This window comes from Phocoena sinus, chromosome 1, assembly GCF_008692025.1.
Source record: "Phocoena sinus isolate mPhoSin1 chromosome 1, mPhoSin1.pri, whole genome shotgun sequence".
Lineage (NCBI taxonomy): Eukaryota > Metazoa > Chordata > Mammalia > Artiodactyla > Phocoenidae > Phocoena > Phocoena sinus.
The window spans coordinates 140,462,704-140,480,931 of NC_045763.1; the positions used below are offsets into that span (position 1 = coordinate 140,462,704).

Below are 18,228 nucleotides of genomic sequence, written 5' to 3' on the forward strand. Positions count from 1 at the left end.
TGCTGTATAACAAAGTGAATCAACTATATGTATACATATATCCCCATATCCCCTCCCTCTCCCACCCCGCCAGGTGGTCACAAAGCACCGAGCTGATCTTCCTGTGCTATGCAGCTGCTTCCCACTAGCTATCGATTTTACATTTGGTAGTGTATATATGTCAATGCTACTCTCTCACTTTGTCTCAGCTTACATTTCCCCTCCCCGTGTCCTCAAGTCCATTCTCTACATCTGCGTCTTTATAAATAGAATACATTTTAAACAGCACATGACATTGCTGTATTTTAAGATAATATTCTTTGAAAACTGAAATTCCCACTCAGTAAACCATGAAAATGCAGATAATACAAAACTTTGAATAATTCATGGATATCAATGTGATTGATCAAATGCAATATTTTCATAAACACAAAACCAGATTATTTACAAAACTTCTATTTCATTATTAGAGATCTATGAATTCTAAGATATAATCATCAAATCCACTGGAAAGATGAAAAGCAGTTTAAACTTCTTGTAATGAATATAAAATAAAACCACTAGAGGCATTTTATTTAGGGTTCCTACAAGAAAGTGCTTAAATATTAGCATCGACACCCACATGCTGCATTCTCAGACTCTGCAGGCAGTTGGTAAAGCTCTCCCGAGTGTCCACCGTGTGGCAGACACTGTGTAAGGTGCTAGGGATAAAACGAGGTGAAAACAAACATCTGACCTGCCCTTCTGAATCTTACAGTCCAGCTGGGGAGAACAACGTTTAGGAATAATCACACAATAGAAAACTCTGTGACACATGTCATGGTGTTAGGAAAGAATATGGAGATTTGAGGGCTTCCTTCAGAAAGTGATACTTAACTGTGATATAAAAGATAATCAGAGTTAATTAGTCAAAGAAGAAAGGGAAGATGGACTTATTATAAAACCAGAAAAACTGAAGCAAAATACAGGCATTCAGGGAGGTAGAGGAGGGTGTGTATACATATACTCTAATTAGGTAGGATTACCTGACGAGGGAAGTTTAAGATAGTTCTTAGGTGGGGTTTGTCAGGGGGAAGGAGGGCAAGGGGGAGGAGTCCCCACACATTCTCTCAGCTGTGGAAAGGGTACATTTTAATTTGACATCAAGGCAAACTATGGTGGGGCCCAAAGAAGAGAAAGCAGTGTCTGGCTGCTTAGGGCTCATTTATGCTAGGCTATCCTAAGTTCGAGGGAGAAGGGAAAGAAGAACCTTCAACTTTGTTTCTAGATTGCATTAATCTAGCTTAGAAGAATAGGAAAAAGTGTAAGGTTATTTCTTCTAGTAATAAAGACTAATTTTGGCAAAAAATCACTCTAGGGTTACATGTTATATAATATTATTTTGGAAATCTAGCTAATAAAATGGAATAAGAAAACAATAGTATAGGCTCCAATGAAGATGGCTGTGGTGAAGAACGTGGAACTCACCTCCTCCCACAAATAAACACATCAAAAATACATCTACAAATGGAACAATTCTCACAGAACACCTACTGAACACTGGCAGAAGACCTCAAACACCTGAAAGGACAAGAAAGAGCTCTACGTAACCGGGTAGGACGAAGGGGGAAAAAAAAAGAGGAAGTGGGACAGGACCTATGCCCCTGGGAGGGAGCTGAAAAGAGGAAAGGCTCCTGAGCCCTGGGAAGCCCCCTCAGATCAGCTGGGACAGAAAGGCAGCTTCGGAGGCGCAGAAGAGAGTGCAACAACCAGTTTGTGGCAGGCAGGAGAGAGACCCACACAGGCTGCTGTACCGCTACCCTGCGCGCCCCAGCCTGAGACGTGTGTCCGCTGGTACGGGCAGGGGCCGAGTGCTGATACTCGGAGTTTAGAGGACAGACCTAGGGGAGAGGACTGCTGTTGGATGTGCAGAGAAAGCCTGAAGGGGCTGGAGTGTGGTATGGCTACAGCCGGGGGTGTCTGCAGAAGCCCAGGCCTGCCACAGAACTGAAGAGCCATTGTTAAGTGGGGCACAAAGGGAAGGGTGCCATGGCAGCCCCTTTCTCCACATGCCAGCCTCTGCCTCCACAGACCCCGGGACACTGCACACCAGCCACAGCCTCAGGGGCTCCAGACTCAGCAGATTCCTGCAACCCAGCTGCCACCTCGGGCTCCCACCTGGGCAGGCTCAGGGGTCCCAGCCACCGCCTAGGCTGGCACCTGCACCAACCACCACCTCGGCAGGCCCCAGGAGCAGACACCAGTGAGCTGCCCACACACAGAAGCAGGCCTGAAACCACAGCTGAGCCCCAGGGGCCGCGTGACTTAGGATGCAGGGTTGCAATCTCTCCCTGCAGCCGTGTGAGCCGTGCATTTACACCTTCGCTGCTGACTTTGTAAATTCAGCACCTGCAGGACATCCGAGTAGACAATAGGTGCTCCCATGCTGGGATGGGTCTGGCCTTAGCAGCTGTGGGTTTTGTGGGCGCGTGCACATGGGGGCTGGGCTGCGCCTGGGTTTGAGCTGCCTCCGTGGCTCCCACAGCAGGTCCAGGTGTGCAACTACTACAGTCCTGGGACCCGGCTTTAGTGGCTCTGTGCTGGTGGCCTTGTGAAAACAACACCTGAGGGACACCAGGGCTGATTGCCAGCATTCCCAAGGTTGAGACGGGGCTGAGGGCAGTATACTTTGTGAGCCCACACAATGCGTGACAGGTGACACAACAGAGCACACTCACTGGTGAACAGCTCTGGTAGAGGAATACTCAGTGGCTCCTCTCCCTGTGGGAACACTCCAATCCCACCTACCTCACATTGCAGCTCAGAAACGGATCTGGGGGCTTCTACTCCAACAGCTAGGGAACAGACCCAGCCCCTGACAGGGCAGTAACAACCACAGAGCAAAAGAGGAGGCCCCGATCAATATCCAGTGCAGGCTCTGGTCACAACACCAGTCACACCTCCTATCAAGGGGATAACAGCCAGCATACACAGGAAAGAGGCAACAGGCATCCACACTAAAAACAGCCCTCACACCAAAAAATATTAAACCCACACAGGCTATACAGGGATGCTCCCACATAAAAACAGCCCTCCAAGACCACATCGATAATTGTTTCTCCTAAACTCATAGAGCAACAGAAGTATAAGTAAAATGAAGAAGCAGAGGAACCACTCCCAATTATTAAGATCAAGAGAATTCCCCTGAAAGAACAAACAATGAAACAGGCCTCTTCAGTCTAACAGACATCGAGTTCAAAAAGGAGATAAGAAGGACTATTGATAGAAATGCAGATTACTATTACTAGAAACTATAAAAAGGAACCAAGAAAAATTAGAGAACTTATTCACTGAGACAAAAGCTGAGCTAAAGGCAATGAATAGCAGAAAAAATGAACAAATAAGTGATCTGGAAGATAGAATAATGGAAATCACCCAGTCAGAACAACAGAAAGCCACATGAAAAATAAAATGAAAGCAATGTAAGAAAGCAATATAAGAATAAATAAAGCATGCCAGTGTACACTTAGTAGGGATCCCAGAAGAGAGAGAAAACAGGATTGAAGATGTCTTTTAAGAAACTATGGCTGAAAACTTCCCAAACCAAACGAAGGGAACAGATATCCAGGTACAGGAAGCACAAAGGGTCCCAAACAAGATAAACTGAAACAGACCTACACCAAGACATATTATAATAAAAATGTCAAAAGTTAAAGAGGATTCTAAAGGCAGCAAGAGAAAAACAGAGTTAATTACAAGGGAAACCCCCATAAGGCTATATATCAGTTGCTTTCTCTACAGAAATGTTGCAGGTCAGAAGGGAGTGGCAAGATACATTCAAAGTCCTAAAAGGGAAAAATGTGAAATGTAGGATACTCTGTCCAGCAAGATTATCAAATTTAAAATCAGAGAAAGAATTTCCTGGACAAGCAAAAACCAAAGGAATATAGCAATATTAAACCTATCCTAAAGGAAACATTGAAAGGTCTTCTCTAAATAGAAAAAAAGTTAGAATCTTTAGGGAAAAAATCATAAATGGAAAGTAAATCATTTAAATAAGCCAATACACAGATTTTTAAAAATCACAATTAAAAAAAATTTCTGTGAAAGCAATGATAACCAGAACGAACAGCAAAAGGATGAAGATGTAAAAGAGGACATCAAAATCATAAAATGTGGGGCAGGAGAGTAAGAAAATGTAGATTTTTTTTTCCTAGAATGTATTTAAGCCTACATGACTACCAGTCTAAAGCAAGCAGATATAGGAAGGGGTTAATATACTTGAAAAACAGGGTAACCACAAATCGAAAACATACAATAGATACACAAAAACCAAAACCAGATTTTATGAATCTATCACATACAACAGATTCATAAAACAAAAGAAAATCATCAGACCACAAAAGGAAAAACGAAAAGAAAAAGAAAGGGACAAAGAAATATAAAATCAACAGGAAAACAAGGTTTAAAATGGTAATAAATACATATCTATCAATAATTACCTTAAATGTCAATGGATCAAATGCTCCAATCAAAAGAGACAGAGTGGCAGATTAGATTAGAAAAACAAGGGCCTAAAATATGCTGTCTACAAGAGACCCACTTTAGAGCAAAGGACACACATAGATTGAAAATGAGGAGATGGAAAAAGATATTTCATTCAAACGGAAATGACAAGAAAGCAGGGGTCGCAATACTCTTTTATCAGGCAAAATAGACTTTAAAACAAAGGCTATAAAGAAAGATGAAGAAGGACACTACATAATGATAAAAGGATCAATACAAGGAGAGGATATTACACTTATCAACACATATGCACCCAATATAGCACCCAAACACATAAAACAAACACTAACAGACATAAAGGGAGAAACTGATGGGAATACAATAATAGTAGGAGACTTTAACACCCCACTCACATCAATGAAAAGATCTTTGAGACAGAAAATCAATAAGGCAACAGAGATCCTAAATAATACAATAGAACAGTTAGACTTAATTGATATTTTCAGGACATTACACCCCAAAAAAGCAGAATACACATTCTTTTCAAGTGCATATGGAACATTCTCTTAAGTCTGACCACATACTAGGCCACAAAACAAGCCTCAGCAAATTTAAGAGTATAAAAATTATTTCAAGCATCTTTACTGACCACAACAGCATGAAACTAGAAAACAATCACAAGAAAAGAAATGAGAAAAAACAATTACATGGAGACTAAACCACATGCTACTACAAAACCAATGAGACAATGATGAAAAAAGAAATTAAAAAATACTTTGATGCATTTCCCCAGTGGTCCAGTTGTAAAGAATCTGCCTTCCAATGCAGGGGACGTGGGTTCAACTCCTGGTCAGGGAACTAAGATCCCAAATGCTGTGGGGCAACTAAGCTGGGTGCCACAACTACTGAGCCCATGGGCTTCAACTAGAGAGCCTGTGTGCCACAACTACACAGCCCACACACTCTGGAGCCTGAGTGTCATAACTACAGAGAGAAAACCCACACGCCACAACTAGAGAGAAGACCGCGTGCCACAAGTAGAGAGAAGCCCGTTTGCTGAAATGAAGATCCCGCGTGCCTCAACTAAGACCTGACACAGCCAAAAATAAATACTTTGAGGTAAACGACAATGAAAACACAACCATACAAATAACATAGGATGTAGCAAAAGCAGCTCTTAGAGGGAAGTTCATAGTGATACAGGCCTTCTTTAAGAAACAAGAAAAGTCTCAAATAAACAACCTAACCCACCACCTAAAAGAATTAGAAAAAGAACAAACAAAACCTAAAGTCAACAGAAGGAAGGAGATAATAAAGATCAGAGAGGAAATAGAGATAAAAAAAACAATAAAAAAATAATCAGGGAGGAATCAAGATGGCAGAGGAGTAGGACGTGGAGCTTACCTTCTGCCACAAATACATCAAAAACACATCTACAAGTGGAACGATTCACACAGAACATCTACTGAATGCTGGCAGAACCCAGACTTCCGAAAGGGCAAGAAAACCTCCACGTAAACAAGTGGGATGAAAGAAAAAAAAAAGAGAGAAAGGAATCACGATGGGGCTTGTGCCCCAGGGAGGGACCTGTGAAGAAGGAAACGTTCCGCCACCCTGGGAAGTCCCCTCACCAGTGGGGAGATCAGCCTGGACAGAGGGGGTGCTTTGGAGACTCAGAGGAAAGTACAGCAACCAGTTTGCAGAAGGCAAAACGGAGAGAGACCTGCACAGCTGGTTGGTACCACCACCCTACGTTCCCCAGCCTGAGATGCTCATCTGCTGGTATGGAAAGGGGCTGGAAGCTGAAGCTCTGGCTCTGGAGGTCAGACCCGGGGAGAGGACCAAGGGTTGGCTGCAGGGAGACAGCCTGAAGAGGCTGGAGTGTGGCAGCTGAGGATACACTTGGAAGAGGTCTGGGCCTGACAGACAGGCAAGGCACCATTGTTGGGGGGCACACGAGGAGAGGTACGGGACTGCCATAGGAGCTTCTTTCTGTGCGTGTGGGCTCTCAGGCAACAGGACGCCACCTACACGAGCTCCAGGTGCAGGCACAAGCCACTGCTGCCATTGTGGGCTCCAGAGATGGGCATGGGCCATTGCCACAGCTAAACAACCTGTGAGCAGGCACCAAGTGCTGCCCCAGCTGTCCCGGGAGTGTGCCAGCCACCTCCACCATTGGGAAACCTGCAAGCAGGCGCCAATCACTTTCCCTGCTGCCCCGGGACGTCACCACTGCTGGGAGACACCGCAGTGGGTGCCAAGCACTGCCCCTGCTGTCCTGGGAGTGCGAGGGCAGCTGCTGACGCTAGGCGACCCAGGAGCAGGCGCCAGTTGCTGCCCCTGCTGTTCCAGGGGTGCGTGGGCCGCCGCCACAGTTAGGGGACCCACGAGCAGACTGCAAGCACTTGCCCCTGCTGTTCCGGGCACTCACAGCCCACTGGCACTGCTGGGAGTCCCGCAGGTGGGCACGAATTGCTGCCCCACCGTACAGGGAATGCACACAGGCCACCGCACCTAAACATCCCATATCACGGGGTAACGGCCAGCACATGCTTAGGAAAGAAGCAGCAAGCATCCAAACCAAAAGCACCCCTTGATTCTGGACGTGATGGTGGAGTAGAAGGACTTGAGCTCACCTCTTCTCATGAAAACACTAAAACCACAACTAACTGCTGAACAACCATCAACAAAAGACTGGAACCTACAAAAAAAGGTACATCCAAAGACAAAGAAGAAGCTACAATGAGATGGTAGGAGGAGCTTCTGCAATATAATCAAATCTCATAGTCACTAGGTGGGCAACCCACAAAACTGGAAAATCATTATATGGCAGAGGTACTCCTGCAGCAGTAAGTTCTGAGCCCCTTGTCAGGCTCCCTAGCCTGGGGGGCTGGCATTGGGAGGCGGAGCCCCCAGAGCATTTGGCTTTGAAGCCCAGCAGGACTTGAGTGCAGGTGCTCCACAGGACTGAAGGAAACAGAGATTCCACTCTTGAGGGTGTACACAAGATTTCACGTGCACTAGAACCCAGCACGAACTAGTGACTCCATAGGAGCCAGAGCTAGACCTACATGAGGATCTTGGAGGGTCTACTGGGGAGGTGGGGGTTGGATGTGGCTCACTGTGGGGGCAAGGACACTGGTGGTGGAGGCTCCAAGGAATATTGGTCAGCCAAGCTCTCCTGGAGGTCGCCATTTTGGTACTGAGACCTGGCCCCACCCAACAGCCTGCAGGCTCCAGTGGTGGAACGCCTAGGCCAAACAATCAGCAGGGGTGGAACACAGCTCCACCAATCAGCAGACAGGCTGCCTGAAGTTGTACTGAGCTCACAGCCACCTCTATACACACCCCTTGACACGGTCCTGCCCACCAGAGGGACAAGACCCAGCTCCACCAAACAGTGGAGAGCCCCAGTCCCTCCCACCAGGAAGCCTGCACAAGCCACTGGACCAACCTCATCCACCAGGGGACAGGCACCAGAAGCAAGAGGAACTACAGTCCTGCAGCCTGTGGAAAGGAGACCACAAACACAGTAAGTTAGACAAAATGAGACGGCAGAGAAATATGTTTTAAACTAAGGAATAAGATAAAAACTCGGAAGAACAACTAAGTGAATTAGAGATAGTCAATCTACCTGAAAAAGAATTCAGAGTAATGACAGTAAAGGTGGTCCAAGATCTCAGAAAAAGAATGGAGGCACAGACCAAGAAGATACAAGAAATGTTTAACAAAGACATAGAGGACTTAAAGAACAGAGATGAATAATACAATAACTGAAATGAAAAAATACACTAGAAGGAAACAACAGCAGAATAAATGAGGCAGAAGAACGAATAAGTGTGCTGTAAGACACAGCGGTGGAAATCATTGCCGTGGAACAGAATAAAGAAAAAAGAATGAAAGGAAGTGACGACAGTTTAAGGGACCTCTGGGACAACGTTAAACACACCAGCATTCGCATTATAGGGGTCCCAGAAGGAGAAGAGAGAGAGAAAGGACCTGACAAAATATTTGAAGAGATGATAGTGGAAAACTTCCTTAACATGAGAAAGGAAACATTCACTCAACTCCAGGAAGCACAGACAGTCCCATACAAGATAAACCCAAGGAGGAACAAGGCAAGACACATATTAATCAAACTGACAAAAATTAAAGACAAAGAAAAAATATTAAAAGGAAAAAGGGAAAGCAACAAATAACATACAAGGAAATCCCCATAAGGTTATTAGCAGATTTTTCAGCAGAAACTCTGCAGGCCAGAAGAAAGGTGGCATGATATATTTAAAGTGATGAAAGGAAAGAACCTTCAACCAAGAATACTCTACCCATCAAGGCTCTCTCTCTTTCAGATTTGATGGAGAAATGAAAAGCTTTACAGACAAGCAAAAGCTAAGAGAATTCAGCACCACCAAACCAGCTCTACAACAAATCCTAAAGGAAGTTCTCTAGGTGGAAAAGAAAAGGCCTACAACTAGAAACAAGAAAATTATGAATGGGAAAGCTCACCAGTAAAGGCAAACATAAAGGTAGGAAATCATCCACACAAAAATATGATATCAAAACCAGCAATCATGAGAAGAGAGTACAAATGCAGGATACTGGAAATGCATTTGAAATTAAGAGACCAGCAACTTTAAAAAGTCTTGTGTGTAAACATATATATATATATATATATATACTCCTATATCAAAACCTCATGGGAACCACAAACCAAAAATCTACAATATATACACACACAAAAAAGAAAAAGCAACCCAAACATAACACTAAAGATAGTCATCAAATCACAAGAGATACACACACAAAAAAAGAAAAAGCAATCTAAACATAACACTAAAGATAGTCATCAAATCACAAGAGAAGAGAGCAAAAGAGGAAGGGAAGAAAACAGACCTACAAAAACAATTCCTAAACAATTAACAAAATGGCAATAAGAACATATATATCAATAATTACCTTAAATGTAAGTGGATTAAATGCTCCAACCAAAAGACATAGACTGGCTGAAGGGATACAAAAACTAGACCCCTATATATGCTGTCTACAAGAGACCCACTTCAGATCTAGAGACACATACACACTGAAAGGGAGGGAATGGAAACAGATATTCGCAAATGGAAATCAAAAGAAAACTGGAGTAGTAATACTCCTATCAGACAAAATAGACTTTAAAACAAAGACTATTACAAGAGACAAAGAAGGACACTAAGTAACAATCAAGGGATCAATCAAAAGAGAAGATATAACAATTGTAAATATATATGCACCCAACATAGAAGCACCTCAATACGTAAGGCAAACGCTAACAGCCATAAAAGGAGAAATCGACAGTAACACAATAATAGTGGGGGCATTTAACACCCCACTTTCATCAACAGACAGATCATCCAGACAGAAAATCAATAAGGAAACACAGGCCTTATATGACACATTAGACCAAACAGACTTGGTATTTACAGAACATTCCATCCAAAAGCAGCAGAATACACTTTCTTCTCAAGTGCACATGGAAAATTTTCCAGACTAGATCACATCATGAGCCACAAATCAAGCCTCAGTAAATTTAAGAAAACTGAGATCATATCAAGCATCTTTTCAAACAGCAACACTACGAGATTAGAAATCAATTTCAAGAAAAAAACTAAAAAACACAAACACGTGGAGGCTAAACAATATGTTACTAAACAACCAATGGATCACTGAAGAAATCAAAGAGGAAATCAAAGAATACCAAGAGAAATGACAATGAAAACATGACAATCCAAAACCTATGGGATGCAGCAAAAACAGTTCTAAGAGGAAAGTTTATAGTAATCTTACCTCAGGAAACAAGAAAAATCTCCAAAAAGCAACCTAACCTTATACCTAAAGCAACTAGACAAAGAACAAACAAAACTAAAAGTTACAAGGAAAGAAATCATAAATATGAGAGCAGAAATAAATGAAATGGAGATGAAGAAAACAATAGAGAAGATCAATGAAACTAAAAGCTGGTTCCTTGAGAAGATAAACAAAATTGATAAACCATTAGCAAGACTCATCAAGAAAAGAAAGGAGAGGGCTCAAGTCAATAGAATAAGAAATGAAAAAGAAGTTACAATGGATACCACATAAATACAAAGGATCATAAGAGACTACTACAAGCAACTATATTCCAATAAAATGGACAACCTAGAAGAAACGGACATCATAGAAAGGTACAACCTTCCAAGACTGAACCAGGAAGAAACAGAAAATATGAACAGACCAATCACAAGTACTGAAAGTGAAACTGTGATTAAAAAACTTTCAACAAACTAAAGTCCAGGACCAGATGGCTTCACAGGCGAATTCTATCAAACATTTAGAAACTGAAACTCTTCCAAAAAACTGCAGAGGAAGGAACACTCCCAAACTCATTCTATGAGGCCATCATCACCCTGATACCAAAACCAGATAAAGATACCACAAAAAAAGATTACAGGCCAATATCACTGATGAACATAGATGCAAAAATCCTCCACAAAATACTAGCAAACTGAATCCAACAATACCTTAAAAGGATCAGACACCATGTTCAAGTGGGATTTATCCCATGGATGCAAGGATTCTTCAACATATGCAAATCAATTATTGTGATATACCACATTAACAAACTAAAGAATAAAAACCATATGAGCATCTCAATAGATGCAAGAAAAGCTTTTGACAAAATACGACACGAATTTATAACTCCAGAAAATGGGAATAGAGGGAACCTACCTCAACGTGATAAAGGCCATATATGACAAACCCACACCTACCATCACTCTCAACAGTAAAAAGCTGAAAACATTTCCTCTAAGATCAGGAACAAGACAAGGATGTCCACTCTCACCACTTTTATTCAACATAGTTTTGGAAGTCCATAGTTTTGGCAATCAGAGAAGAAATAAAAGGAATCCAAATTGGAAAAGAAGAAGTAAAACTGTCACTGTGTGCAGATGACATGATACAATACATAGAAAATCCTAAAGAGGCTACCAGAAAACTACTAGAGCTCATCAATAAATTCAGTAAAGTTGCAGGATACAAAATTAAAACATAGAAATCTCTTGCATTCCTATACACTGACAACAAAAGATCAGAAAAAGAAATCAAGGAAACAATCCCATTTATCATCACACCAAAAAGAATAAAATACCTAGGAAAAAACCTACCTAAGGAGGCAAAAGACCTGTCCTCTGAAAACTATAAGATGTTGATGAAAGAAATCAAAGATGACTCAAACAAATGGAAAAATATACCATGTTCTCGGATTGGAAAAATTAATATTGTCAAAATGACTATACTTCCTAAAGCAATCTACAGATTCAGTGCAATCCCTATCAAATTACCAGTGGCATTTTTCACAAAACTAGAACAAAAAAATTTGAAATCTGTATAGAAATACAAAAGACCCCAAATAGCCAAAGCAATCCTGAGAAGTAAAAATTGAGTTGGAGGATTCAGATTCCCTGACTTCAAACTATACTACAAAGATATAGTAATCAAAATTGTATGGTACTGGCACAAAAACAGAAATACAGATCAATGGAACAGGACAGAAAGCCCAGAAATATATCCACACACCTATGTTCAATTAATCTATGACAAAGGAGGCAAGAATATACAACAGAGAAAAGACAGTCTCCTAAATAAGTGGTGTTAGGAAAGCTGGACAGCTATACATAATAGAATGAAATACGAACATTCTCTAACACGACCCAAAAAAAACCCCCTCAAAATGGATTAAAGACCTAAATGTAAAGCAGGATACTGTAAAACTCTTAGAGGAAAACACAGGCAGAACACTCTTTGACATAAATCGTAGCAATATCTTTTTGGATCCACCTCCTAGAGTAATGAAAATAAAAACTAAAATAAACAAATGGGACATAATTTAACCTAAACACTTTTGCACAGCAAAGGAAGCCATAAACAAAATGAAAAGACCACCCACAGAATGGGAGAAAATATTTGCAAATGATGCTACTGATAAGGGATTCATCTCCAAAATACACAACAAGCTCATGCAGCCCTATACCGAAAACCAAACAACCCAATCAAAATATGGGCAGATCTGAACAGACATTTCTCCAAAGAAGACATACAGATGGCCAACAGGCACATGAAAAGATGCTCAGCATTGCTAATTATTAGAGAAATGCAAATCAAAACTACAATGAGGTGTCACCTTACACAGGTCATAATGGCCATCATCAAAAAGTCTACAAACAATAAATGCTGGAGAGGGTGTGGAGAAAAGGGAACCCTCCTACACTACTGGTGGGAATGTAAATTGCTGCAGCCACTATGGAGAACAGTATGGAGGTTCCTTAAAAAAACAAAAATAGAACTACCATATGATCCAGCAATCCCACTCCTGGGCATATATCTGGAGAAAACCATAATTCTAAAAGATATATGCACCCTGGGGAGACCTTCAAGATGGCGGAAGAGTAAGATGTGGAGATCACCTTCCTCCCTACAAATACATCAGAAATACATCTACATGTGGAATACCCCCTACAGAACACCTACTGAATGCTGGCAGGAGACCTCAGACCTCCCAAAAGGCAAGAAACTCCCCACGTACCTGGGTAGGGCAAAAGAATAAACAGAGACAAAAGAATAGGGACGGGACCTGCACCAGTGGGAGGGAGCTGTGAAGGAGGAAAAGGCCCTTCACTGGTGGAGACGGTGGGTGGCGGGGAGGGGTAGAAGCTTCGGAGCCACAGAGGAGAGTGCAGTAACAGGGTGCAGAGGGCAAAGCGGAGAGGGAGAGATTCCCGAGGTGCTGACCAGCACTCACCAGCCCAAGAGGCTTGTCTGCTCAACCGCCGGGGCAGGTGGGGGCTGGGAGCTGAGGCTCCGGCTTCCGAGGTCAGATTCCAGGGACAAGACCGGGGTTGGCTGCGTGAACACAGCCTGGGGGGGGGGGGGGGGGGCTAATGTGCCACAGCTAGCCGGGAGGGAGTACGGGAAAAAGTATGCAACTGCTGAAGAGGCAGTAGACTTTTTCTTGCCTCTTTGTTTTGCAGTGCGTGAGGAGAGGGGATTAAGAGCACCACCTAAACGAGCTCCAAAGATAGGTGCAAGCCGTGGCTATCAGCAAGGACCCCAGAGATGGGCATGAGACACTAAGACTGCTCCTGCAGCGACCAAGAAGCCTGTGTGCGAGCACAGGTCACTCTCCACACCTCGCCTCCCAGGAGCCTGTGCAGCCCGCCACTGCCAGGGTCCCATGATCCAGGGACAACTTCCCTGGGAGGAAATACGGCGTGCCACAGGCTGGTGCAACGTCACGCCGGCCTCTGCCACCGCAGGCTCACCCTGCATTCCGTACCCCTCCCTACCCCCTGCCTGAGTGAGCCAGAGCCCCCTAATAAGCTGCTACTTTAACCCCATCCTGTCTGAGTGGGAACAGATGTCCTCAGGTGACCTATATGCAGAGGTGGGGCCAATCCAAAGCTGAACCCCAGGAGGTGTGGGAACAAAGAAGAGAAATGGAAATTTCTCCCAGCAGCCTCAGGAGCAGCGGATTAAATCTCCACAATCAACTTGATGTACCCTGCATCTCTGGAATACCTGAATAGACAACAAATCATCCCAAATTGAGGTGGTGGACTTTGGAAGCAATGATATGTATATTTTTTTCCTTCTTCTCTTTTGGTGAGAGTGTATGTGTATGCTTCTGTGTGTGATTTTCTCTGTATAGCTTTGCTTTTACCACTTGTCCTAGGGTTCTGGCTGGGCTTTTTTAGTATAGTTTTTAGTGCTTCTTATCATTGGTTGATTCGTTTTTTGGTTGGGTGGCTCTCTTCTTTCTTCCTTTTTTAAAATTACTTTTTAATTTGTAATAATTATTTTTTATTTTAATTATTTTATTTATTATTTATTCTTTCTTTCTTTTTTCTTTCTCTCCCTTTTATTCTGAGCCATGTGGATGACAGGGTCCTGGTGCACTGGCTGGTGTCAAGCCTGTGCCTCTAAGGTGGGAGAGCCGAGTTCAGGAAATTGGTCCACCAGAGACCTCCCAGCTCCATGTAATATCAAATGGCGAAAATCTCCCAGAGATCGCCATCTCAACGACAGACCCAGCTCCACTCAAGGACCAGCAAGCTACAGTGATGGACACCTTATGCCAAACAACTGGCAAGACAGGAACACAACCCCACCCACTAGCAGAAAGCCTGCCTAAAATCATAATAAGGTCACAGACACCCCAAACCACACCACCAGACGTGGACCTGCCCACCAGAAGGACAAGATGCAGCCTCATCCACCAGAACACAGGCACTAGTCCCCTTTACCAGGAAGCCTACACAACCCACTGAAACAAACTTAGCCACTGGGGACAAACACCAAAAACAACGGGAACTACAAACCTACAGCCTGCAAAACGGAGACCCCAAACACAGTAAGTTAAGCAAAATGAGAAGACAGAGAAACACAAAGCAGACGAAGGAGCAAGGTAAAAACCCACCAGACCAAACAAATGAAGAGGAAATAGGCAGTCTACCTGAAAAAGAATTCAGAGTAATGATAGTAAAGATGATCCAAACTCCTGGAAACAGAATGGAGAAAATACAAGAAACATTTAACATGGACCCAGAAGAACTAAAGAGCAAACAATGATGAGCAACACAACAAATGAAATTCAAAATTCTCTAGAAAGAATCAATAGCAGAATAACTGAGGCAGAAGAACGGATAAGTGACCTGGAAGATAAAATAGTGGAAATAACTACTGCAGAGCAGAATAAAGAAAAAAGAATGAAAAGAACTGAGGACAGTCTCAGAGACCTCAGGGACATTAAACACACCAACATGCAAATTATAGGGGTCGCAGAAGAAGAAGAGAAAAAGGGACTGAGAAAATATTTGAAGAGATTATAGTTGAAAACTTCCCTAATATGGGAAAGGAAATAGTTACTCAAGTCCAGGAAGCACACAGAGTCCCATACAGGATAAATCGAAGGAGAAACACACCAAGACACATATTAATCAAGCCATCAAAAATTAAATACAAAGAAAAACTATTAAAAGCAGCAAGGGAAAAACAACAAATAACATACAAGGGAATCCCCATAGGTCAACACGTGATCTTTCAGCAGAAACTCGGCAAGCCAGGAGGGAGTGGCGGAACATATTTAAAGTGATGAAAGGGAAGAAACTAAAACCAAGATTACTCTACCCAGCAAGGATCTCATTCAGATTCGATGGAGAAATTAAAACCTTTACAGACAAGCAAAAGCTAAGAGAATTCAGCGCCACCAAACCAGCTTTACAACAAATGCTAGAGGAACTTCTCTAGGCAAGAAACACAAGAGAAGGAAAAGACCTACGATAAGAAACCCAAAACAATTAAGAAAATGGTAATAGGAACATATATATCAATAATTACCTTAAATGTAAATGGATTAAATGGTCCAACCAAAAGACATAGATTGGCTGAATGGATACAAAAAACAAGACCGGTATATATGCTGTCTACAAGAAACCCACTTCAGACCTAGGGACACATGCAGACTGAAAGTCAGGGGATGGAAAAAGATATTCCATGCAAATGGAAATCAAAAGAAAGCTGCAGTAGCAATTCTCATATCAGACAAAATAGACTTTAAAATAAAAACTATTACAAGAGACAAAGAAAGACACTACATAATGATCAAGGGATCGAACTAAGAAGAAGATATAACAATTGTAAATATTTATGCACCCAACATAGGAGCACCTCAGTACATAAGGCAAATGCTAACAGCCATAAAAGGGGAAATGGACAGTAACACAACTACAGTAGGGGACTTTAACACCCCACTTTCACCAATGGACATCATCCAAAATGAAAGTAAATAAGGAAACACAAGCTTTAAATGATACATTAAACAAGATGGACTTAATTGATATTTATAGGACATTCCATCCAAAAACAACAGAACACACTATCTTCTCAAGTGCTCATGGAACACTTTCCATGATAGGTTATATCTTGGGTCACAAATCAAGCCTTGGTAAACTTAAAATTGAAATTGTATCAAGTATCTTTTCCAACCACAATGCTATGAGACTAGATATCAATTAACAGGAAAAAATCTGTAAAAAATACAAACACATGGAGGCTAAACAATACACTACTTAATAACCAAGAGATCACTGAGGAAATCAAAGAGGAAATCAAAAAATACCTAGAAAAAAATGACAATGAGAACACAATGACTCAAAACCTATGGGATGCAGCAAAAGCAGTTCTAAGAGGGAAGTTTATAGCAATACAATCCTACCTTAAGAAACAGGAAACATCTCAAATAAACAACCTAACTTTACACCTAAAGGAACTAGAGAAAGAAGAACATAACAACCCAAAAGTTAGCAGAAGAAATCATAAAGATCACATCATAAATAAATGAAAAAGAAATGAAGGAAGCAATAGCAAAGATCAATAAAACTATAAATTGGTTCTTTGAGAAGATAAACAAAATTGATAAACCATTAGCCAGACTAATCAAGAAAAAAAGGGAGAAGATTCAAATGAATAGAATTAGAAATGAAAAAGGAGAAGTAACAACTGACACTGCAGAAATACAAAGGATCATGAGAAATTACTACAAGCAACTCTATGCCAATAAAATGGACAACGTGGAAGAAATGGACAAATTCTTAGAAATGCACAACCTGCCGAGACTGAACCAGGAAGAAATAGAAAATATGAACAGACCAATCACAAGCACTGAAAGTGAAACTGTGATTAAAAATCTTCCAACAAACAAAAGCCCAGGACCAGATGGCTTCACAGGCAAATTCTATCAAACATTTAGAGAAGAGCTAACACCTATCCTTCTCAAACTCTTTAAAAATATAGCAGAGGGAGGAACACTCCTAAACTCATTCTATGTGGCCACCATCACCCTGATACCAAACCAGACAAAGATGTCACAAAGAAAGAAAACTACAGGCCAATATCACTGATGAACATAGATGCAAAAATCCTCAACAAAATACTAGCAAAGAGAATCCAACAGCATATTAAAAGGATCATACACCATGATCAAGTGGGGTTTAGTCCAGGAATGCAAGGATTCTTCAATATGTGCAAATCAATCAACATTATACACCATATTAACAAATTGAAGATGAAAACCATATGATCATCTCAATAGATGCAGAGAAAGCTTTCGAAAAAATTCAACACCCATTTATGATTAAAAACCCTGCAGAAAGTAGGCACAGAGGGAACTTTCCTCAACATAATAAAGGCCATATATGAAAAACTCACAGCCAACATCATCCTCAATGGTGAAAAACTGTAACCATTTCCACTAAGATCAGGAAAAAGACAAGGTTGCCCACTCTCACCACTCTTATTCAACATAGTTTTGGAAGTTTTAGCCACAGCAATCAGAGAAGAAAAGGAAATAAAAGGAATCCAAATTGGAAAAGAAGAAGTAAAGCTGTCACTGTTTGCAGATGACATGATACTATACATAGAGAATCCTAAAGATGCTACCAGAAAACTACTAGAGCTAATCAACGAATTTGGTAAAGTAGCAGGTTACAAAATTAATGCACAGAAATCTCTGGCATTCCTATACACTAATGATAAAAAATCTGAAAGTAAAATCAAGAGAACACTCCCATTTACCACTGCAACAAAAAGACTAAAATACCTAGGAATAAACCTACCTAAGGAGACAAAAGACCTGTATGCAGAAAACTATAAGACACTGATGACAGAAATTAAAGATGATACAAATAGATGGAGAGA

The 18,228-nt window shown here is 41.7% G+C and overlaps 1 protein-coding gene across 6 annotated transcripts in view; it reads right to left on the minus strand.

Annotated features, from left to right (window-relative positions):
* The window catches only part of EDEM3 (ER degradation enhancing alpha-mannosidase like protein 3), a 90,440-nt gene that overhangs the window by 4,324 nt on the left and 67,888 nt on the right, over positions 1 to 18,228 (minus strand). The window lies entirely within an intron of this gene.